Source organism: Ursus americanus, chromosome 25 (genome assembly GCF_024610735.1).
Source record: "Ursus americanus isolate L20-20 chromosome 25, mUrsAme1.1.p, whole genome shotgun sequence".
Classification (NCBI taxonomy): Eukaryota; Metazoa; Chordata; class Mammalia; order Carnivora; family Ursidae; genus Ursus; species Ursus americanus.
This window is the reverse complement of record NC_142151.1, coordinates 35,280,620-35,306,172: the sequence shown is the minus strand read 5'-3', so window position 1 is coordinate 35,306,172 and position 25,553 is coordinate 35,280,620. Positions and strand designations below refer to the sequence as shown.

The 25,553-nt window shown below is 40.2% G+C and overlaps 1 pseudogene; it reads right to left on the bottom strand.

Moving 5' to 3' along the window:
• Positions 1–7,522: 7,522 nt before the first annotated feature.
• Positions 7,523–25,553, bottom strand: part of LOC148107802 (dnaJ homolog subfamily B member 6 pseudogene) — a 63,717-nt pseudogene continuing 45,686 nt past the window's right edge.

The following is a 25,553-nucleotide window of genomic DNA, read 5'->3' as shown; positions in this document are numbered from 1 at the left end:
ACAAATCTCAAAAGGAAAACACCTTGGAAGATGGCTATAATATAGGTACCCTGTTTTGTCTGAACATTTGTCTGACCTCTACCAGTAGTATGTGGAGAAGTACCTAGAGGTAGGAAGAAGGAAGGAAGGAAGGAAGGAAGGAAGGAAGGAAGGAAGGAAGGGAGGAAGGAGAAAAGGAGGAAGAGAGGCAAGGAGGGAGATTGAGAGAGAGAGAAGAGAAAGAAGGAAAGTGAAAAGGAGGGAAGGGAAAGAAGGAAGTGTGAGAGGAAGGGAGAAGGAGGGACGGAGAGAAGGAGCGAGGAAGATGAAGATCATTGTCTAAGCTGTCAGGAAGTTGACTTGTTTCGTCTTTCAGTAAGTGATGAGGCAACCTCCTTTCCACTTCCCATGATTTCCCAGGCTGCTCAAGAGAAATGTCTACAGAACAAATTTCCCAGCAGCAGAACAGTTGCTTCTGAATCTTCACATTTTGGAGAAGAAAATTTGAAACTCTTTTGTTCTGTAAGGAAAAAATATATGCTGTGGGAGTCTACAAGTCTATTTTTCTCTCTGTGTATATGAAATATGATTCTCTCAGCCCAGATTGGAGATTTTAGCTGCTCTGATTCAACAATATAAAATGTAAGAAACTAGCGGTATTATACTCTGGAGTTGAACAGGCAAAATTCTGCCATTTTTGTGTTTTTGTCCACATACACAGTCTAGCTTTAAATTACACTCACAGAGTGGAATTCAGTTAAACAAAATCTTCATATGTCTGGGTTGTGATAACAATGTAATAAGCTCAATTTACATAAACCAGGGAAGAAAATGAATCTTATAACTAAGTCATTCTATTACACGTAGATGTCATGTAAGTGGTTCAGCAGAGTTTTTCACTTTTGTGCTTGTAACACAGCCCTTATAATTTTGTTTGGAGTACCTTAGTTCCAATGCATAAACACAGGGAAGGTACTTACATTTCTTCGCAGAAAAGTCTATGTATTTGCTACACCACTGACTTCCATTTGTCCACCTCCCCAGATGAAGGGGCAAGAGAGTCCCTGAAAACCTGCTGATATAAGTTATTAGGGTGTGTAGAAAAGGATTTGTCAAGAGGTCACTGACTTTCTTGTTCCTACCTGCCAGACTAACTAAACCAATGAATTCTTCTCCTTCGAATGCATTCTTCAGGCTGCCTGGACTTTGAAGAGTCACTGAATATTAATAGGTTTGCCTCTTTTTTCTGGCAAAGGAGGCTTTCTGAGCTCAACTCAAGAAGAAACCTTCTCTTCTTGCCTTCTGGCAGTCTGTAAATAGGTTAAATCAACTCATACATTTTTTAAAACTCAATGTTCAATTGATACACTGAGATTCTGATTTTCAGAGCCACAGTGGAACATACACTGATTTTTTAATTTTAAAAAAGGTACTTTTGTTTTGCATTCTAAAAAAATTTTTTTAAATACAGTTCACGTGTAATTTCAGGTATGCTACTTTAGCTCTTGGCTACATTGCTTTAATGAGAAATACAGTTGAAGAGCCTCACTGAAGCAGAGAGTTAATTTTTAAATAGGAAGCAAAAGAGTACAGTAATCTGAGAATATACATAGATTCTGTATACATCAGTAATGGTAAATAACATAAAACCAAGTACCCTTTCCATCACTAAAGAAAAGATATTCATGCAAAATGTTCAAAATTATTGACCCTTTTCCTTTCCCATCTATAGCCCAACATCACATCTACTCCTTTCCTCCCAGTGCATATTTTCTCTGTTCCCTGGGTTATGGATAGCAATCTCTTCCAACAGAAGAAACTACATCTTCAACCTGATTAAGTATCTATGAGCTTTCTTCCAAGCTGGGCAGAGAATTCAGTGTGAGCCATAGAGGCTCGGGTTAGGTCGTGATAGTAATCACTGGGGCCGGAACAGAAAATTCAGTGATGAAATAATGTTAGGTGCACAATTAACCATCCTCCCATGGACTTTTCGATCTAAAACCACTATAGCCCTTGGGCCAAAGGGGACAGAGGTGGTGCTTATCCCCCCTCCTCATCGGGGAAAAAAGGCAAAAGAAACAACAACTGAAGGAGAAAGAGATGTAAAGCTCGCTTTGCCCTTCTTGCCTGCATTCTGAGAGGCTCTAAGAGCATTCTTTCCACACTGGGATGTGCTTTTTGCCCTAAATCAGTTGCCCAATTTCATGAGTTGGCTTGAAATTCTTTCCCCACCCTCAATACTCTATCTCATTTTACCTGGTTTCTCCTTCGCTTTCCCTAAGTCTCAATCTTGATGTCGCTTTCTCTAAAAAGCCTTCCTGATTTTCCAAAGCTAGACTAGGTACCCCATCCGGTGCTCCCAAGGCCCTTCTGCCACTGTTTTTTCAGCTGTCTGCCTGGAGTATCCCTGAGGACTGAGGCATGGGCCGGTATGGAGAGGAGAGAGCGAGGAAGAGCATGGGATATACAGTTGCTGAGTGAATGCATAAATCACAATTCTAACTTCCCATTTTCTCCACCTCCCTCCCCATTCTCTCATCATCTATTCTTTGTCTTTCCCAACTACCTTTTTTTTTTTTTTAAGATTTTATTTATTTATGTGACAGAGAGACAGCCAGCGAGAGAGGGAACACAGCAGGGGGAGTGGGAGAGGAAGAAGCAGACTCACAGCGGAGGAGCCCGATGTGGGACTCGATCCCAGCACGCCAGGATCACGCCCTGAGCCAAAGGCAGACGCTTTAACGCCTGCGCTACCCAGGCGCCCCTCCCAACTACCTTCTTAATAGCAAAGATAAGAGAGTTGTAGAGAGGGGTACCTGGGTAGCTCAGTCAGTTAAGTATCCGCTTTTGGCTCAGGTTGTGATCTCAGAGTCCTGGGATGGAGCCCTGCTTTGGGGTCCCTGCTCAGTGTGGAGTCTACTTCTCCTCCCTCTGCCTCCCCTCTGCTCATGCACACTCTCTCTCTCCTAAGTAAATAAAATCTTTTTAAAAAGAGAGAGAGAATTGTACACACACACATACACACACACAAACACTATATTTGGCTTCAAGAGCTTCAGAAGTCCTCAGTTATTGTACTATCTGTGCTAGCTTGGACTCAGTTTCCCCTTCAGCATCTTTCAGATTTGTTGTGAAGATAAAAACATAACACTCTAAAAAACAGCTTGTAAACTTTAAATTGTCATTCAAATGTAAAGTACTGTTTGAAGTCTTATTTTCCCATACCCACCAGTTGAATATAACAGCTGGGATGGTTGGATAAAAGTTATCTCTAAAATCTTTTGTAGCTATCACATCATCCTACCGGTTGTATTGGTCAAAAACATAGGAACAGATGGAAGAGAACATGGGTTGGTGTCACAAATATCTGGATATCTGAAATCCAATTCAGGAATCAAGAATGTGGCTCACCTCCCCTGGGCCCAAGGCCATGTTCCCTGGCCCTATACTGAAAGCCTTCTGGATTCTAAACCTGCCTGTTAGCCAGGCTTATCCCATTACTGTTCTCCACATAACACCTTGCCTTCTCTGGCCCACACTTATTGCTCCCATGGCCCTCCACATAGACTGCCCTCCCCTTACCTTTAACAATATCATTAATCCCCAGTACACATATTCCTTTGTAATAAGCTTCTTCCCCTAAGTCACACATGAAGCCCATTCACTGCGGAGAGTATATTTACATATTCATTCATTCATTCCATAAGCATTTACTGGCCTCCTACGATGTGCAAAGTACTGCTCTGGATGTTGTGAGGAATACCAAAATGAATGAAACCTCCTCCTTCCTCAGGGCAGCTTACACCCAAGCAGGGAAGACATGGACTAAATGGACTGTTATTTGATGTTGGGGGAAGAAAGAAGGAGAAAAGCACCCTAAAGAGGTTCAATCAATGCATTATGGCAGCATGAGGGAAGGAGGGGTAGTTTCTAATCAGGGCAACCAGGGAAGGCTTCACAGAGCAAATTTAGTTGAGCTAGGCCTCATAGAAGAGAAGAAAAAGAGAGATTAAATTATTCTGGGAAAAGGAAAAATATGAGTAAAGGAACAGGGCCCATTTGGAGAAGTATGAGTGGTTTGCATAAGGCAGGTGGAGGGCTGTAATAGGACTTTAACCTGGAAAAGTTAAATTGAAGTCAAACAGAAGTATCTTATGGCCATGAGATATATATGTTGCTTTATTCAGATGAGGTAAACATAGCCCTAAAGTAAATTGAAGGGATAGTAAACAAGCGTCCAGTAAGTATATAGAGAACACCTTCAGTTGGGATGTGCCAGGGGCTGGAAATAGAGCAGGAAACATGGAAGAGGCTCTACCCTTAAGAAGGCTGACTGGCTGATAAACAGGTAAATTCCCAGACAGTGTGGGGTGGAAATACAGAGTGCTAGCCAGTAGGGAGGTTGGTAGGACAGGAGAGGTACGGTCTGATATTACGCCCCATGAGAGAAGAGCTGGTGTGTCTTATTCACCCTCTGTCTCTAGTGATAGGAAAGGGTCTCGTTCTCAGAAGATATATGGTAAATATGGTGACTGAATTCGAAGTGAATATGAAGTACCACCTAATCTCAAATCATAATAAATAGGGATAGCCTGCTGAGCTATTGCAAGAAGGTAGCCTATCTAAAACTTTCAGAAATACAGATTGAGAGTGACTCGTTCACCCCAAACTCTTTGATTTTCTATTTATCCATGCAAATTTACCCTTGTAGTTTGCTAAACTTCCACTGTTGCCAATGGGTCCTAGTACAGGACTTGATACAAAGTAGGTACTCAATAAAATGTATTAGATGAACGGTTGGGTCGGTGGATTAGCGAATGGAGAGATGAAGGACTGAGCGAATTACTCATCTACAAGAAGCTAGATATATTGAAGAACCTCTACAGAATATTACCTCACTACACATATTTTTCTGGTCCATTGAGATAACTGGGGAAAAGTCAACAAAATTTAAACACTATCTTAAAAAAAAGATATGTAAATGTTAATAATATAAACTCTTGTCCAATAATTACTGTTCTCATTAAGAAAAAGAGCAAAAATGCAAATTCTATAACTAAAACACAACCCAATATATCATAAAGGAAGAGGGTTAAATAATTTAAGCACCATTAGGGAAGAATAGCTCACTAAAAATTAACTGTGGGAACCATGTGAGGAATTTTTTTCTTTAAATATATGCTTCTTTATTAAAAACATCCACATATTCTCAAAAATATTAGTCTTTTCCTCATGGCTCAGTATTTCAAATGCAAAACTTAACTGTTATCAATATAAAGCATCTGTTTTCCACATATGACAATTTTTTCAGAAGTTCTTCGAATATCCTATTTTAATGATATCTGAGCTTGCCACATGTTCAGGACTTAGAAAGGCCAGCAGTCAATGAATTTGCATGACATTCCATTAGACCTCTAAAAAGTCCTGGATTTCAATGATAATAATTATATTCATAATAATATATGCCATGTATTGACCTCTATGATATTTTACTCGAGGCTAACCACACAACAAACATTAGTTCTAATATTCACAAACCTTTCTCAGAACTTCCAAACTAACCGTGGCCCATATATACCAGAAATCACAGTGCAAATTGGGTTGTAAACTGGAGAGCATTATAGACTGTTTCAAAAGTCTCCAAATCTGCATTTGCTTTAATCCAGAAAGTATAAAAAATTTAGGACCTTAGCCTAAAAAAATAATTAAAGATAAGTTCAAAGTTTTCCTAAAAGGAAAAGTTTTTTGAGAGTTTTTTTAGTAGCAAAATATTGAAAACAATTTTAAATGTCCAACTACAGCCATGGGAAATTATGTTATGAAAAAAAGACTGATGGGTGTTAATATCATAGTCATGGTTTACAGTTAAGTAGGAAAAGTATATTCTAAAATTTTAGGTCAAATTGTCCAAACGTGTCCATGCTTATATGTGTACACATGGCCAAGGGGGACCTATAAGGACATACTCCAGGGTATTAACAGTGGCTTTTCTAGGTAGTAGGACCGTGAAGGACTCCTAGTCCTTCCTGTTCACTTACCTGCATTTTCCATTTTGTTTTTTCATAATCATCAACTTTTATAACTAGTTGCTTTTACAACTTCAAAAAAGCTACTTGAATTTTTTTTAAGTATCGTTTTACTTTTAAGAAATTTGCTCACACCTCAGAAAGATTAGCCTACAATTTAGGTCTGCTGTCAGAGGTGGTGGGATGCGTTAGCCATCTTGTCTTAAGAAAGACACCCGGGGTTATCACCTCAACATTTTACATCCCTGCAAATTCATTATATGAGCTATTTTAAAAGTTCAAAATATTCATATCTTGAAAAATTACAACACGCCCTTTCCATTCTTTCCATTTTTCCTTAGTCCCCCCCCTCCTGTATTTGTAGTTGATTTGACGAGATCGGGTTAACTGAACTCTGAAATCTAATAATGCTCCAAAGCTTCACACACGCACGCGCACACACACACACACACACACACACACACACGATTTTTCCTATTCATTATTAAATAAAATCATTTCTAACTAAAATTTTAACTCAATTTACAGTATTTATCTGTTTCCAAGGCGACATTTTTCCACCAAAAACAAAAGAAAATCTAAAACTTAAGTTGCACCTTTTCTTTTTAGGCTCCACTCAGAAAAGAATGCACCAAACAGTTTTGCATTTCTTTTCTTTCTTTCTTTTTTTTAAGTAAATTACAAAGACCCAGTTTGCCACCTTTATTTTTAATTTTTTAATTTTTTTTTAAGATTTTACTTATTTATTCGACAGAGAGAGAGAGAGCACAAGCAGGGGGAGGAGCAAGGAGAGAGAAGCAGGCTCCTTGCTGAGCAGGAGGCCACAGTGGGACTTGATCCCAGGAGCCTGAGCCCAAGGCAGACGCTTAACCTACGGAGCCACCCAGACACCCCCAGCTTTACGTTTTTAAACCTACGCTTCACATTACATATTTAAACAATTGCCAAAAGTTACTAAGATGCCAGTATTCATGCACAACTAGAAAACTTCCTCAATTTGTATCAACTGAGAAATGTATTACCATTAATGCATTAATATCTCTCAATATTAAATACCAGAAAAAAATTGAAGTTATTTTTGGGGAAGATTCATCCTGGCACTGTTAACTTCACAGCAGGCTGACTCTACTTGGCTCATGTTTCAAACACAATAGAAAAGCAGGTTCACACTGGCGTTAGCATACAAAAGTCAGGTCACTTTGGAAAACATTTAATAAAAAAGCAAAGTGCATACAGAGATTTACAACAATTTTAAAGACAAAAAAAAAGTTGGTTCTATTATGGGGTCCCAACCATAAACTCAAAAGTTTATGATAAACAGGGCCTCGATGAGCTGTGTATAAATACTTAAGGTACAGTTAAATTGAAAGTCGAGTTCATTTGAAATCTTCAAAAAAAAAAAATTAAAATGTTCCTGCTAATCCTTAAATGGGCTGGATATAGTCAACATTTCTGTTACATACACAGGTTTAACCATTTGTTGTCCAATCACAGCAGCTGCTCCTTACCATTTATCACAAGGACTTTAACTGGCGGTCTTCTTCAACTTCTACTCCTTCTCGACCATTCTCAACAATTCCCTTTCTAGTGATTTTTCTGCCATTAACAATGTTAGTAGAAGGTGATATAAATTTGAAGTTATACATCCCACTGCCACCAAAGGCCATGGAAGAAAATGAAGTGAGGCCCCTTTGGCCTGGTGAACCAAAGGAAGTAGATCTTGCATAATGAAGAAACTCCTTCCCCAAAAGATGGAAATCCACTGAAGGCAGAGAAAAACCCCTCCTCGGCACCTGCTCCTGCAAGGACGCCTTTGATTGCGCCCCAAAAAAGTACTCAAATGGGTCTTTGAAGAAGCCGAATGAAAACGGGTCCCTTCCATCAAAAAATGCCCTGAGGACGTGGTCTGGGTTGGGGAAGACAAAGCCTAACTCAAAGGGACTGTCAGAATGACCCACCTCCACCTCCATTGAATCCTTCTTTGACGTATGTATCACAGATGTCCCGATTTTAGCATCTGATTGCACGTCGCACGCCTCAGCTACTTTTTGGGTTTTCTCTCCACTTCTTGTTTATTCTCAGGATGCCACTTCAGTGCCAGTTTCTGATACGCCTTTTTAATACGCTCGCCCGCGGCACGCCGCTGCCCGCCTCAACTGCAGAGCGATCCAGCAGGTTTAACAGGCTGCCCACGAGTCTGAGGACGGAGCCGTGGGGGGCAAGAGCTGCCGGGGGCAGGGGCCCTGGGGGAGGGTGGACACGGGGCGGGGGGAGCGGATAGGACTAGGAACCTCGAGGAGGGGGAGGGGACCAGAGGTGCGGCCGACCTGTCCCCTGGGCTTCCCAAGGGGCCGCTGGCCGCTCTGGCGGTGGCTTCTCACGTTCTCCATTCTCTCCCTTCTCCGACAAACAAGCAGAAAAGTAGGTTGTAACTTTCTTATTCATCCCATTCCAAAGAAATAGATGCTTCTCCAATGAACCCACATTTAACTCCATTTTTAGGAAAAAACTTTTCAAGTAAAAACTTTCGTACACGTCTATTCCATCATCTTTTTTAGTTTGCTGGGTCGTGTTTTCCAGAAAATGAGGAATATTGGAAGACGTCCCAGAAAGACTGGGGCAGGGCCACTATACGTCATGAATTTTCACATAGAATTCTACTTTCAAATAGTTTTATTTTCAGCTTTTTAGTCTGGAAAATGTTATTTTCTGAGGCGTGTAACTAAGCTCTCCAAACAATACCACAATGGGAGATGCATCTTTGATCTGTTTGCAGGTGGGGCCGTTAACCTCAATGTTAAAAAATATAAATATACATACATTATAAAATATATAAAATTATATATATTATATATACAATATAATATAATATAATAATATTTTATATATATATGTATACATACGACCACTTACCTAAGGCTGGGATGAAAATTATACCCACACAAATTTTACTGTGTAAAAGAATTGAAATAACAGGAGTGTGGGGGAAAAGGTCAGTATGAGTATATAGGAATTTTGTACAGCACAGTGGCCTCTGAGTCCTACAAAACTGGGTTCATAGCTCTTACTGGGCCATTTTCTAGCTGTGTCAACTTGGGCTAGGTACTTAACCCCTGAAAAGCCTCAACATCCTCATCAGTAAAAAGGGCTATAAATTAACAGGAGGATTAAATGAGATAATCCATGTACAGGACTTCACAGACTGCCTGACACATAGGAAGCACTCCGTAAACACATGTCATCGTTTCTGAGACACGGCCGTCTGTTCTACAGGCTGCTTGTTATGAATATGTACCCAATGGAGAGATGGCAACCCCTATGAATTGCATAATGATTTTCAGTGGCAAATAAAGTGCTAATGCCCTCTATATACCACAGTCTGACCTTGAGAGTATTTTCCAGACTCTGGTGAAAGTCACAGGAGCTCAGGTCTGCAGTCACAAAAGGAATGTAGGCTCTTAAAAGCTTACAACAGACCGCAGATACGGGGCAGTTAACTTATCAAGAGGAAATGGGCTCTGGTTTTCTTTGCAGGCCTCAGATCCAGGAGCTGCAAAGTTGAGTCACCAGCTTGCTATCTGACCCCAGGCCAGCCACTTAACCTCTCCCTGACCCCATTTCCTTACTTAAAATCAACTCTCTGCTCATGTTCCGTTCAAGTCATTATCTCTACCCACAAAAATGGGTTGTGAGTAAGGTATCCCGAAGATTTTGAAAATTAATTATTCAGTAAATTGGGTTTACAAAATAGAACTGTGAAAGGTTGGGAAATGAAAAAGTCCAGCTCTGCTTTTTGGTGTTTTGGTATTATTTTAAGAGTTCTCTTCCTGGAACAAAATCACCAACCCAGACAATAGGCTTTGTCTGACACTGTGACCCTAGTTGCTGATGAAGCTTTCTTGTGTTGGTATTTCTAGGAGTGACAGAATGGAAGAGAACAGGAGCCCCTTTGTCAGAAGGTAGTCAAGAGGGAAATAAATTTTCATTATTTAAAGAGAATTTAGGACAAGCGAGGCAGTGTCATTTGTTAAAGAACCAGACCAGCAGCTTGGATTATTGGGTTTTACACTCAGCCTCTGTCTCTCAACTTAACCTAGGACAATTTAAACACCTATGGGTAACCATAGGAGTAGTCCCTGAACTAATAAGCTGTCCCAGCTACCAACTTACACAAAATAAATGTACATCCACACCCCTCAGTACTCACTGAGACGAATGTCTCACCTTCCTGGGGTCTACTGTGAACACCTTGAATACAAAGGTCTGTTATGTTTGGGTTTTTTGTCCTCGCTCACACAATGACTAGTCCCAGAAATATTGCTGACAAAAAAGTGATGAGGAAAAGTGTCTAAAGTGTCAAATCTAAAAGTAACTGAAGTTTACCCTCTTTGTCAGAGTTTTTTAAACATCAACCATCTTCCCAAAAAAAAGTCTGAAATATTCTACACCTTTTCCTGCCTTCTCGCTGACTTGACGTCAGCCATATCACCGTTAATTGACTTCCTGGCCTATAATAATTTTTTTTTCTGTTTCCTTACTTGCTAACAGAAGCAGCCCTTCCTGCTTCTAATTTGGTCCTTTTAAGCTACTGAGAAATCAAATTAACAAGGCGTATCAGTTCAAGTTAGATTCAGCTGTGAGTAACAGAAACCCAACTGTAGTAGCTTAAATGCAAGAGGCATATTTGCTTGTGTAAAGAAGTGTAGAGGGAAGCAGGGCACCTGGGTGGCTCAGTCCAGGAGACATCTGCCTCTTGATTAAGGCTCCGGTTATGATCTCAGGGTCATGAGATTGAGCCCCGTGTCAGGCTCCACAGTGAGTGTGGAGCCTACTCAAGGTTCTCTTTCTCTCTCCCTCGCCGCCCCCTCATCTTGCTCACGCTCTCTGTCGTGTCTCTCTCTCTCTCTCTCTCTCTCTCTCTCTCGAAGAAGAAGAAGAAGAAGAAGAAGAAGAAGAAGAAGAAGAAGAAGAGAGTAAATGTAAGCAATCCACGTAGGGGGATTCTAGACCACCTTCTGAGGCCTTTTGTCTTTGCTCTGTTCTATGTGACTTGTCATAGTCTAAGAAAGCTTTTGGAGCTCTAACCTGTACCGATCCCTTGCAAGCAGCAGAAAGAAGGAAGGAACGAATAACAAAAAGGTACAACTCTCCTCTTTCTACCGAATTGTCCTGAAAGTCCTACCAACATTTTTATGACATTTTATGCACTAAAACTTAGCCACACTGACTCCACCTACCTAAAAAGGGAAGCACAATTCTCCAAACCAGTATATTACATATATATTCAAAGACTCTAAAGGCTGTTTGTTTACTTTATTATTTCCCTGTTCTCAAGATGTAGAGATTACTAGAAATCTTGCCTTTTGATAAGCAGCAATTTTCCTCACTTATCAGGAATGGAGTGTTACAAATAGGGTGTTATCTCTATGTGCCAGTGCTGGGTGACATTTGGAAAGCAGACAAGATCTCATCTTTGTAGATTCTAAGGCCATGTTTTACAATGTCTTAAAATCCATGCCTTCTTTTAAAAACATAAAAAGCATATGCCTTCCCTTATTGTTATTAGAAAAAATTAAATTAGTTATTATGATTCAATCTTTGCAAACACTCACATACATCAATGGAGATTCTGAATTCACACCTGCCACATTACCACCACCTGCTTTGAGAATCACTATTCAAAGGCAATGTCAAGCAAAAGATAGACACAAAGTGTTGGTAGATGGCTTCACAAGAGGCTTGAGATGAAGGGAGTCATGTCTCTGGATCCAGGTCTGATTATTTGGCTTGCTGATTTATTGGCCACCAAATTGGAGAGGTAAACTGGAGATCTGGTCCAAATTAACTATAGTACTTCATGGACTAAAACAGAGACATGAAGGCTAACAAGACCACTAAGTAGATAATGCACTTCAACCAAATGCAAGGAGATATCATATTTAATGGAGAAGAGGATTGTGAGAAAGCTTATTTAGAGCTTCCAAGTACATGGAGATGGCTTCTTGCATTTCGGGGACCCAGTAACTCATTGAATGAATGAATGAATGAATGAATGAATGAATGAATGAATGAATGGGCAATGTGTGCTGGTAGGCACAGACCAGGAAATGAGGAGAATGGGGTGGTCAGATGAAAGGAACATCAAATAGTTTGGTGGTTTCCAACCAATAAACAGAAGATCCCAGAGGGGACCTAGTCACTATTGCAAATATCTTCAACCCCTTTTGTGCAATAAGCAATAATCACATTTCTGTAGATTGAAAAGGAAAAGTATAATCACCTTGGTGATGGGTGGTACAGTGTGCCGGAGTATACCCTAGAGTCCACAAAGCTACTACAAGGAGATTTCACAAAAGAAAATCTTCTCAATCTCCCAAATGCTTAGAATCTGGTAGGGAAAGGACAGCTTCAGGTTTCTAACTCTGTGGAGCATTTCCTTTGTATAATGCTTTCCAAAGGTTTCCACCAAAATAGCCCTTGAAGACTGAGAAGAGAGGTTACTGGAGCCTGGAAGGTTTTCTAGCGCATCCCAAAGATGGAACTTTGTGGCTCTTAGCATCACGCCTGGAACTTCTTTGAAGTTGCCCCTTAAACATGCATGTAAATTGTATTCTAGCCAATAGATAGAATTTGTTTTCATTTTCTAATTTTCACCAACATTCAAGCATGATTGCCATATTCTCCATCTTATTATATCCTCCATGCCTCCTAATATCCTGAGAGTACACATAGCTCATTTTAAAAACTGAAAATCTGACCTGCAAATGACCCACGGGGTTACTGTGCTTAACCTTGCTTGAATGTTTTCATGTGCCACTTAGATAATTTTTAATGGGGTTAAAAACTGCTCAGCCCTTGGGTATTTCTAAATTATATTCTGCCATCACTTTTAGCTGGGTCTCCCCTCACTTCACCAGCCGAGGGTGGAAAGAGGGGAGATTGTAAGCTGTCAGATGGTAGTAATCACCCACACAAAGGGAATGGAGAAAGGGATTTTATGGAATAGCATCTCTGAAAGATCACGGACATGAAACCGGAACTATGTTTTTCAAACGCAAGTAACGTAGGAACTTCTTTCAGAGGAAAATTATGCATAATTTTAAGTGCAGACCTAACCATTTTGACTTCAATGGCCTCTATCAGAAAGCTACGAAAGTAAACAAGAATAGCATAAAACTCCGCATTAAGTACTTCTGTGAGTGTTCTTATACAATTACATAATCAGAATAAATGTGCATGTTAAGTTAAGGCAGAACCAACAAATTAACAGTTTTAATTTTATGTAACCTATGATGGTGTTTAGAAAATAAATCTTTCAGTGTGAATAAGATTCTGTTTATTACATTTGATTTTTTTTTAGTAACTGTAAGTAAAAACTTCAGCACAGAAGTTGTGGAATGTTCGTTATAAATTAGTCATCCAGATGCCCAAGAATGTGCTTCACAGTTTTGTAATTATCACCAAAGTGAATGAAAAAAATATTTTTTAAAGAATTCTGCATTATCTTTTTTAGAAAGGTTTATTTATTTATTTGACAGAAAGAGCATAGCAGAGGGAGAAGGAGGGAGAGGGAGAGGGAGAAGCAGGCTCCACACTGAGCAGGGAGCCCAATGTGGGGCTCGATCCCAGGACCCCGGGATCATGACCTGAGCTGAAAGTAGACGCTTAACCGACTGAGCCACCCAGGCACCCGAATGAAAAATATTTTGATTATTGTAGAAAATACCCAGCCTTCTAAGAGTACATCCATAGACTACCACTCTTCCTTTTTTTTTCTTTTTTCATTTTTGAAAACTTTTATTTTTTTATTATGTTATGTTAGTCACCATACAGTACATCCTTAGTTTTTCTGATGTAGTGTTCCATGATTCATTATTTGTGTATAACACCCAGTGCTCCATGCAATACGTGCCCTCCTTAATACCCATCACCGGCCTATCCCAATCCTCCATGCCCCTCCCCTCTGAAGCCCTCAGTTTGTTTCCCAGACTACCACCCTTCCATGCCAAGTTTAGATGCATTCATCTAATGCAAAGAATAAAGAGATACAAATATGAGGAGAGTTCTTAGCATGCTTCATTGTTCTATCTGTTTCTGTGCCTATCTCCAGCACTAAAGAGAGTGTTCCAAAAAGAAATGCGCGGTCTGGCTCTTTAGTGCTTTCCTAGGTCCTAGTACAGTGCCTGGCACATAGAAGGCCCTAAAAATATGTTTATTGAGTGAATGAATGCAGAATTTCCTAGAATTCTAGAAAAGGGTTTCAAACTAGGTGCTGATCCACAGAAGAAAGAAAAACTGTGCTACAAGTCAATAGAAGATATGCAGTGATAAAACTTCGGTTATCGTTAATAGGCTCGTCCCTCCCTGGGAGGATGATCACAATAGCTGATGGGATGCAGAGGTCTGGAAAATGACTGGAGTTAATCACGCTACCAAAAGCTTTGGAGGATACTGTGGTCCTGAACCCTGAGGTTACCTGTGATGTGGTTGGTTTATATTTTATTTTCTTAAAAGGCTTTTTCTAGAACCCAAGGAGATAAATAGGTATGTTTGCTAAATAATTTTCAATTTATGTCAACATCAAACTCAAAAGGGAGATGGAACCAGTCATTTAAATCCATCTTTTAAGTATTAATAACATAATTGTGAAATACGATGATCATATGATACTAATTTCATTTTCCTGCCACTTGAAAAGAAGCTGGGAAAGACATTCATTAATGAACCAGGATAGCTAAATTTCATTTCTTTTCTTTTTTTCCTTTTTTTTGGGGGGGGGTTCCTAAATTTCTTGAACATAAAAATAATCTTATATATTCCTAGGTATGAATTATAAAAGTAAGTAAGTGAAATGAAAAAAAATCTTCTTCTAAAAAAGGCAGAAGATAAGTTTTGGTGTGCACAGAAAAAATCAGATTTCAATGTGTAATTTCCAATCTTTTCCCCCACTCCTAAGAAGATAAACAGAAATATTTTCTCTCTGCAAAGGCCTAACAACTGACAACGCTACTTGTTTTATCCATCCTAAGGGACAGGTGTGACAAGAAAGACGGATCATATGGTCTGGTAAGAATGGAGGAAATTACATAAAAACACTTTCTCTGTGTAATTTAAGATACAAAGGAAAATTTGTTTTAACGAGAAGCTTTCCATATTGAGAGTTTATAACTTAAATATTACTTTCTCTTCATGTTTACTTGCTCAGACTCCCTCTTTTAATCTTAAAATATAACCTAATTACAATGGGAGGTTTTTGAAGTGGAAATAAGTGGAAATTCATAGCTCTAGAATGGGATCTATAAACATAATGTGTTTTTGTGTTTTTTTTAATTCAATTTAATTAACATATAGTGTATTATTAGTTTCAGAGGTAGAATTTAGTGATTCATCAGTTGCATATAACACCCAGTGCTCATTACATCAAGTGCCCTCCTAAATGCCCATCACCCAGTTATCTCATCCTCCCACCCAACTCCCCTCCAGCAACCCTCAGTTTGTTCCCTGTAGTTAAGAGTCTCTTATGGTTTGCCTCCCTCTCAGTTTTCATCTTATTTTATGTTTCCTTCCTTTCCCCAATGTTCATCTGTTTTTTCCTTAAATTCCACCTATGATTGAAATCATATGGTATTTGTCTTTCTCTGACTTATTTCACTTAGCATTATATATTCCAGTTCCATCTATGTCATTGCAAATGGCAAGATTTCATTCTTTTTCATGGCTGAGTAATATTTCACTGTATACCATTCATCTGTTGATGGACATCTGGGCTCTTTCCATAGTTTGGCTATTGTGAACATTGCTGCTATAAACATTGGGGTGCATGTTCCCCTTCAAATCACTATGTTTGTATCCTTTGGATGAGTACCCTGTAGTACAATTGCTGGGTCGTAAGGTAGCTCTATTTTTCACTCTTTGAGGAACCTCCATTCTGTTTTCCAGAGTGGCTACACCAGTTTGCATTCCCACCAACAGTGTAAGAGGGTTCCCCTTTCTCTGCATCCTCTCCAACATCTGTTGTTTCCTGAGTTGTTACTTTTAGCCATTCTGACCAACATGGGGTGGTACCTCATTGTGATTTTGATTTGTATTTGTCTGATGCTGAGTGATGTTGAGCATTTTTTTCATGTGTCTGTTGGCCATTTGTATGTCTTCTTTGGAGAAATGTCTGTTCATGTCTTCTGCCCATTTCTTGACTGGATTATTTGTTTTTCGGGTGTTGAGTTTGATAAGTTCTTTATAGATTTTGGATACTGTAAACATAATTTTTTTTTTTTGCTGGGTTGCTACTTGACCAATCAAAAATTGTTTGGGGTCCTTACCATGTGACTGACATGTTCTTATCTAAGTATTCCTTGATTCCAAAATTTTTACTTTTAATTTAACACTTTAATACAGTATTACTTGTAAGTTCCCTCACATCCTTGAAGGAATAATGTGGTGGGTGGGTGGATGGATGACGGATGAAGGCATGCACAGATGGATGGGAGGACAGATAGACAGATGGGTAGATGGATATACAGAGAAAGAAATAAAATGCTATTAGCACATGACCAGTAAAGATTGTAAGACAACTTATAAAAAAGCACAAAAATGTGCAATACAGATTCTGGTGCTGCAGAAATTAAGGAGAGCTGATAATTGATGAGACTGATAGAAAAATGTTTTATGTCTTTTAGTCTCACACACTCCAGAAAACTCCACCACCACATGGGACACCCAGATGTTTCTTCTTTCTGTTAAGGCTGCACTCACAGCTGGGAGAAAATCACATGGTGTGTCTCCCTTCCTCTCAGCAAAGTTTCCAGCTTTTATAGCTTTCTTGTTGGTCTCTAGTCTTCTTCCCTCTCACTCTCAGAAGACTGCATCTCCTACTTGCCAGAGAAATGTGTAGAAATCAGATACGAATTTCCTCAATCTCTTTGTTCTCAAATCCAGTGAATATATTTTGGCCCTGGGCTTGCTTGACCTCTCTGAGGCCTCTGACATTGACCAAGGCTTTTCTCTTGTTGAAACATTCCCTTCTTGGCAACCATGAAGTTCCCCTCAACTGAATTCTCTAACCTGTCTGGCTCTTCCTCCTCAGGTCCTTTCATGGGTTCTTCTTTGTGAGTTTAGGGTTGTTATTTGTTTTAGTTAGCAATGGCTGCGATAATGGTGCCTAACAAAAAGCCATTCTCAAACTCAGGTGCTTACAGTGACAAGCATTTATTTCCACCCTCTCAAGTCTGCAGCTGAACTGCAGTTCAGTCAAACTAGGGTGGGCTCTCTGCTTCAGACCGTGTGTCAGCTGGACTTGACTCCAGGTTGCAAGTCAGGCTCAACCTGGAGGCCAGTCTGCCTGCTTGTATTCTGGGACCTGTCTGAAGGGACAGTGGCGACAGAGGACATGTTTCTCTCACAGAAGATCACCAGAACATAAGAGGGAAGCCCAATGGCACACATACATTTTAACTATCTGCTTGTATCATGTCCACTAGCATTCTATTAGCCAAAGCAAGTCATAGAGTCCCGCCCAATGTCAAGGTATGGGTGCTTCATTCATCCTCCATGAACCCAGTGCAAGGATGTGGATATATAATGGAATTACCAGGAAGTAAGTAATTTAGAATAATCATTCAATTTTGTTTCCCAGGGTTCTTTCCTCATCCCCTTTCCCTTCTCATCTCTTCTTGGGTTCTTACCCATACTCATTACGTGTTAACAATCCCCTCCATAATCTATAGCTTCAATCCCAATTTTCCTGCCAATCTCCAGATCTATATAACTAGCTGCCAAATCTCGGGTTGGAATTACCACAGGTCTCTGAAATGCAAGATAAAAGGAAAACTTAAGGAAGTCTTATCTTTCTATAGGTAAAAAACCCACATTGTGGCTCCTTATTAATTAATATTTAGTGCAGAGTTATGATGTATCAAGCACTGTTCTCAGGACAGGAGATAGAGCAATGAAGAAGAAGAGGAGGAAAGAAGAGGAGGAGCATGGGGTGGAGGAGGAGAAGGAGGAAGAAGGACAGGAGAAGGAGAAGAAGAGTGCTACCCTCACGTTGCTTACATTCCACAGGCTTGTTAAATAATTCTAAATCTTTAGGTATCAGTTAGGGTTGCATCACTGTATCACCACAAATAATATAGAAAACAGATTTATGATAGGGGTAGGACCATATGTGACTGTGGGAGTAGTCTCTGCAGGCCGGGGGAGGAGTCTATATAGGTTGTTTTCTCTGTGACTAGGGTCGATCCAGTATAGCTAATTCACTCGAGGTCAGCCAGACTGGCAATAGGGAGGGAAAGCTGAATCAGAAACCATGAGGATGAACTGGGACCTATGTCTGCCTCACATCTCAACCTCGGTGCCCTAGGTGACCTGCTGACAATCTGGAGATTGCCCTTCCCCGTGGAGTGCACATTCACTTGGCTTAGCCCTGGGGGGGAAGCCGATGGAGGGAACCTGGTGAGAGTTAGAGCCACGGACCTGGGAGCTACCCTGCACCAACTACACGAGCCAGCAGACCTGCAACTATGTGGGTGGGTTGCTACAGTGGCTGTTGCCCACACCGACCTGCAGAACTCAATATGGCTGCAACTTCACTTTCCAGGTCTTGCCCAGAATGTCCCCTGTGGCCAGTACTAACCAAAAATCATCCAGGGAAGAGAATTCTGGGAAACATAGTTCCAGAGTAAATAAGTTGACACAGAATAAAGCCATCATAGTTTGTTAAAATGTATATATTTTATATATATGTATGTAAATAATAAATATATATACATCACATAAATATATATGTCTATATATGACTTTGGTGTGACCTGAGTGGTGCGTAGAATTTGTATAATTCTAGAGGTGCAACGATTCACCCAAAAGGCAAAGATCAGTATAATGGTTTATCGCGGTAAATGGTTTGGTCAAGCCTCAGTGGTTTTTCTTTCAGAAAAATGTGATTGATAATATACTTACCTGCTTAGGAACCTTATAAACATTTGATGGAACCTGATCGGAAAATGCTAGTAAATCAATATACAAATCCCAAGTGTTAGGTACGTTTAATTATTTGAAAGAAAGATATGACATAGAGACAAGAGAATGTGTTCTTTACAAGTCCGAGAACTTCCGGCCACACAGGAGCTATTTACTCTTCCAGCAGAGTAATTTACGGGGGGCCTAAAAAAGTAAATGCACCAACCCCATGACTAGCTCACAAGCAGGTAGTAATTTACTCTCCTGGAAGCATCTGGCTCATCACTTTTACTATAGTTTTCACACATACTCTGAAGAAGGCGTCAATCACTTGACTATCTGGGTACAATTGACATAATTTAAAACAGATGTCGCATCTCAATATTGGAAAGAAGGCTCTGCTTGGAGAACTGCTGAAGGGGCCGGGAAGCGCATGCGCCCGGCAGGCCCGGGAGCAGAGCGCATGGGCACAAACGCTGCTAGGCAAGGGTTTGAAGTAGAAGCCGACCTACAGTACACAAACATCCACTTTCTTTGCCCTTTGTCCCTTTGCTCGCTCTCTCTCTCATTGTCTACTCATCACGCTCCCTGGATCTAAGGAAAGAAGCCAGTAAACTAATTCACACTAAGGTGTAAAACCCTGATAAGACAGCTATGGGATATTAACAAGGTCAGAAGCCAAGGAAAAACATCCAAACGATGAGATTGGAGGGAATCTTGAGCCAATAAGGGAGGATATAAACCTTCAGATTCCCTCACATTAATCCCTCCGCCCACTTAGACCGTGCCTTATGCCCTATTACGGCAGACTCACAGATGGTAAGAATGAGAACTGTTTGTATTCAGCACTAGTGCTTCCCCCCAGACTCCAGATGTAGGGGAAACCTCAGCCCACCTTTTGTGCTTGTTTCTTAGGAGCAATTTAGGTGCTCTAACTCATAACAGGCCAGCACTATCCCTTCCTGTATGCTGCTTTCTCTACTGACTGAAACTCAGAAGCAGTATGCTCAAAATTCTTTCTCGATGTTTATTTCTCTCACTACTAAATTCTGTTTCCAAAACTCATACGTAGGACAGGTGGAGAGAGAGAGAGAGTGAGAGACCTATCATAACATGGAAATGTGAATTTTCAAAACAAGAGAACAAAAGGAAATGGGAAATGAAATACAAAGTAGCCTGAAAAGATTTCCTTTCTTGAGATTGGAAAGGCTTTCAAACTAATACTTGAGTTGACACACTGTACAGTACTGTACTTGCAGCCCTCTAGATTCCTAAAGAAGCGTCCTTAATGGTCTAGTCTTGAATTATCCTACCCTGTTGTCTGCCCTCCCCACTGTGCCAACCCTCCATATCCCCAGCCTGTGAGCAGCTCAGATCCATGTTAATGCCAAGAAAGCACTGCATGGGGGCCCCAATTTACTGGAGCCAAGGGCAAAAATAAAGCTATGAAATTGTTTGCAAGAGCTTAAAATAACTAGTCTGGCAAAGCTAAGCTACACTTTGCGAGAGACAACAGAGCAGCAGAAGAGAATTCTAACCATTCCACTGCCCATAAATGACCTCCCTGCTCTGCCCAGCAGTACACTTCCTTCCTGTGAGAACATCTCCCCTAAGGCAGTGACCATCATTCAGCTTTTTATTTTTCACCCACATAGCATCTTTTAAAATGTCTACTGAATAGTAAAAGACCAGTAGCAATGAGAGAAGGGCTCTTAATGTAATTTAATATGACTTCAGAAACCACAGCCAGGAGACAAATACATCAGTGGGTGCATTTTTCTTTTAGAATGACCAAAATTTACTCATCATGAATCCTCTGTTGTAAGCATGTCCCAAAGGATTGCAAAACAAAAGCTAGATTCACCGGCTTCTTCTTTGCTAAACAAGACTCACCCTGTCCCTTGGGGCAGCCAGCAACCAAAAAGGGTTTGCACCCTGCCCCACAGGGCAAGCGACTGAGAGCAAGAAGGAGTCTAAAAGAAGGAAGGCTGGGTGGAGGAGGTTCCAGCCCCACCTGCACCATCCAGGGCACCGAACCAAGTCACTTGGATGGAGGTCCAACGATTGAGAGCAGGTTAATCAACCCCAATCTTGGCGTTTCTCTGTAGCGGGCACAGAACCAACAAGATGCACCATCAGGCGCACAGACACTTGCCTTCTTGCCAAACCCTCAGGCAGGCTGGATCCAGTCTCCATTATCTAATTTGATTCTGGGCCCCTGGCTACAATGGTGGATGAGGTCCAAGCCCTAGTAAATCCCATGCCCTGAATGGTTCCCAGGAACTCAGGTCAGCTCTGGCACCTCCACAGAGTCAATGCTCAGACTCTGTACCTTCCCCTCTCCTCCAAACAAACAGTTTCCAAGCTGGGGCTGCCAAACTGGAGGGAGCCAGGACTTAGACGGGATATGCTTAAACAAACATGAGCAGAAGCTGGCATTACCACCAGGTTAGGTTATCTGAGATGCCAGGGGCCCTAGCACATCCCTGAATACACTGACTCCCAGACTGATGACCAATGTTTCAAAGTTTTATATCTCCCTCAAATGTCACAGTAAAGACTGAAGTTGTCCTGGATACATCTGTATACGTCTATAGCCATCACCCTTCACAAGACATTTTTTTATGTTACTCTGACTGCCTGATTAATTTAAGGGGTTTAGAATCAATTTGGGGTTCTTCTTGGTATCCCTAGAATCTAGCATCAAGTCTGGCACACAACATATAAACAACAAAACTTATTGAAGTGAATTCTTCTTGCTGGTAATACGGTACATAGCACAGATCATGTACTCCCTTGTGTTAAACTTATTTGTATATTATATTGAATTTACTTGCATACCATATTATAAGCTTGCAGACAGCTAGAGTCATCATAGGTGACCAGTAAATATATGTTCATCAAATAAATGAAATTGGAGAAATCATGAATTTCTCAAAACCATGAAATTTTTAGAAAACAAATTTGGACTTGTTATTTTAAAATATCTACCACTGAATTCTTTTAACTACCATTGCTAAGAATGTTATATATTGTATTGAAGATTGTAGCAGAATGATATATATTGGCTTTAACCACCTCTTCTAATCAATATTCTAATGAGTACAAAGTGGAAAGGAGAAACTCCCCAAGATGTCAAAGGCCTAGTTAAAGAGCAAAAAACTTATTGCCTCACATTTTCTATACCAGCAAGGCTACTTAATCAGCTCACTGTAATGGGAAAGGTTTTTGTAGTGTTGGTAGTCTCTGGGTATCAGCACTTTGTCTCTGGGCTGCTTGTTACCCAGCAGTTTGGAGCTAGGGGCAGACATCCTGAAACAACTTTCTTCTCTCAAACACACTAGACATTTAGCTGATAGAGCCAAATGGTTCCCATGGATACTTCCCATATCAAGAATTGTGTGATGTCTACATGTTACTTGATTAATATACTTTCAGTGTTAATAAATTCAAATTGGTGACTATTACTAGAAAACAGGAAGTTCCTAAGGTGAAAATTTAATGCAAATCAACATCCTATGAGATATAGATTATGATGCAATTTATTAAATGAAACAGTATTTCTCAAAGGGCCTAGAAAAATAGAACCTAGATGACATTTTAATATACACCATTCTAATTTTACCCAAGCTAAATAATTGTATGTTATTACAATGATACACTCAATTACTAGGTAATAATAGGGTTGCATTCATATACTAAGCACTTTACAAACTAGAAGTACAATGGTATTGCAGTAATCGTTACCACCAAGTTTGCAAAAAGCTTGCTGCCTCTGTTGTCACATGCTCACATGCCCTAGTACAACTGAATTTTCCAAAATCCTTGCAAATGTCACAAAGGAACGAGATAACCGAGAAGAAAAAGATAAAGGAGATTTGCTGTTTGCAAAAGGATCTTGGTTTATGAAAAAGAGCATGAATTAAGCAGCCAGACTAATCTGGGTTTGAATTCTGGCTCTTATGTACAAGCTGTGTGACCTTGGGCAAGTGCTTAACTACTCTTTCCTAACCGGCAAGAGCGATGATAAAATACCCTTCCAAAAACTGATGCAAAGGTTATGCTGGAGTAATGTACATGAAAGCACCTTGCATCACACTTGGAAGATAGTTCATACTCATAAATATTTCGTTTTCTTCTTTATGTAGAATGAATTCTTTGCTTAAAATTCACAGCTGACACTGGGGAGTATGCGTAGCTTTACCCACCCTCCATTTTCCCCACATTCTCTGAGGTAGCCAGGCCCCATTACATTTCTACCCTCATCTTCCCCTTAGTCTTCAGGTAAAATGAAATTTTTGGTCTCAGATAACTGAAATTTCAATGAGCTAAATCAGGATACCTTCCTGATAGATAGATGAGGGAGGTTTTTTAGTGGGGGAGGGGGGCGTCTAGATTTTTGGTTCACCTTGGTATCCTAAAGCAGCATCAGATAGAGGAAGTCGTCTGTGAGGTCTTTCATCTAAAAATAAATAAATAGAATAAAACACAAGCTGAAAGATCCAAGATCCCCTGTCCTGGAGACAGGGTGGTAACTAGTTCAGTGAAGACTACAGGGAAAATACTGTGTGTTAACCTAACTAGATAATTGTACAAGGTCCCTTCCATGCAGGGAACCCAGAGCCCTTTAATATCAAAAGTTCCCCTTACGCTGAGAATATTTTGCTCTACTTTAAAAGTTCTGGAACTCTCTCAGACCACTAAAGGGAACAAAAACTTTAAAACTCAAAGCTCCTCATATGGTTTCCCTTTAGGTTATATTTAGTTCAATAAAGGAAAAGTAATTTACCTGGAAGATTTATTATGCATTTCCAAAAGGTAGACATTTACTCTCTCCTCATCACCAGGATTAGGCACAATTATGTCATTAACCTTCCAAACATTCCTTTTGGATGGTGGTGAATTTCCTAATAACCATTATGGTCAAGCTGAGGTCAGAGGTAAACAAGAGGTTAAGTATCACAGACTCCAGGGTCATATAACTTCAGAGGCAAAAACCACGATTGGAATCTAGGTTCTCTGGCTAATTACCTCACTGCCGTCAAGACTGGTGTGGCTCTTCTGTTGCCTACGGAGACTTTTAGTTTCTGATGTTCACAGGTCATGAGGAAGGCTGAAAAAAGATGGGAAAAAATGATCAAATAACCAGGGACAGAAAGAGGGGCTCCTCAGCCTGCTTCATCATGGTTATTTATGGCCCGCCTATCAGGGACACAGCTTACACAGCCAGGGGTTTATAGAGAAAAATCTAGACCAGATGAGTGAGTGTATTCAACGTGGTCAACCACTCTGGAACAGAGCATCATCAGCTAGTACAGAAACAAAACAGGGTTCTTGCAGCTGACCTTTTTCATGCTCTCTACTTAGGAAAGAAGCCGAAAATTCCTTCGTATTATCTAGCTTGCAGCCCAGCTCCTAAGTTTACCAAGTTGAAATAAGTGGAATTTATCAAGATTCTACTGCATGCTGTACACTATGTTGGACATTTGATATACATTTTCTTATTTAATCTTAATAAGAACCCTTCAAGTTCCACATCATGCTCCCATTAAACCACTGAGAGCACCAAGGCTTCGAGAGACCGAGTGAAGCAACAGCACTTGGACACTACCCAGCAAGGTGTAGCAGCCTCCAAAGTCTGTGATCTTTCTGTTGCATTTTAACTCTTTTACAAAGAAACTCTCTATAAGGTGAAGACCAGATCAGACCGTTACTCTCTCTGTAGACCATTGACCAGCAACTTTTGACAAGAGTCTTCAGCTAGGATTTCTTTGAAGTAAAATAAGTTCAAGCTCAGGAATCAGTTTGCCTCCTCCTGTGTATGCCAAGGAAAGACTATTCATAGACATTGTTCATAATACCTGCTTAATCACAGGATCCCCATAACTCAAACTATAAACTTCCATAAAAGGAAAATGGTGGGTTATATGGCTGCCTGAAATGGCCATAGATTCCATTGCCCCCTAAGATATAGTATTTAATGTTATACTTGCTAGAAACATAACAAAAGCATAAAAGGTAATCTTTAAAATAAACATGACCTCTGTCACATCCTTCTCTTGTTGCTTTTCTCCCTCTACTCCTGATTTAGGACTCACCTCTTCTCTTTAGAATCTAGAATGTCTAGAGCAGGGCTTCTCAAGCTCAGCATTATTGACATTTGGGGCAGGATACTATTTTGGAATAGTGAGTGGGGACCGCCCCTCTATTGTGAAATATTTAGCAGCATCCCTGGCCTCTATTCATTTCAACGTCAGTAGCAACACCCTCCCCAATCAAGAAAATCAAAATTGTCTCCAGATATTGCCGAATGCCCCCTAGAGGACAAAATTACCCCCTGATTAAGAATCACTGGTCTCACTTATGGACTTAGTTACCAAAAAGCTCTAGGAAGCTCTAAATAGAATGTTATTGTACTGCCCTGAGATCATTTTCAGGATACAGCAATGCTTGCTCATCTTAAAAGGCCAATATTCTGGACTCAAAAGAAACATAGATGGCATTCTCCAGGTGTCATCTGCAGGGAAGGAGAATAAAGAAGTTCCAATCTTAGAGAATTTTGCAGGAACCAGTCATCCATTTCCTAGGTAG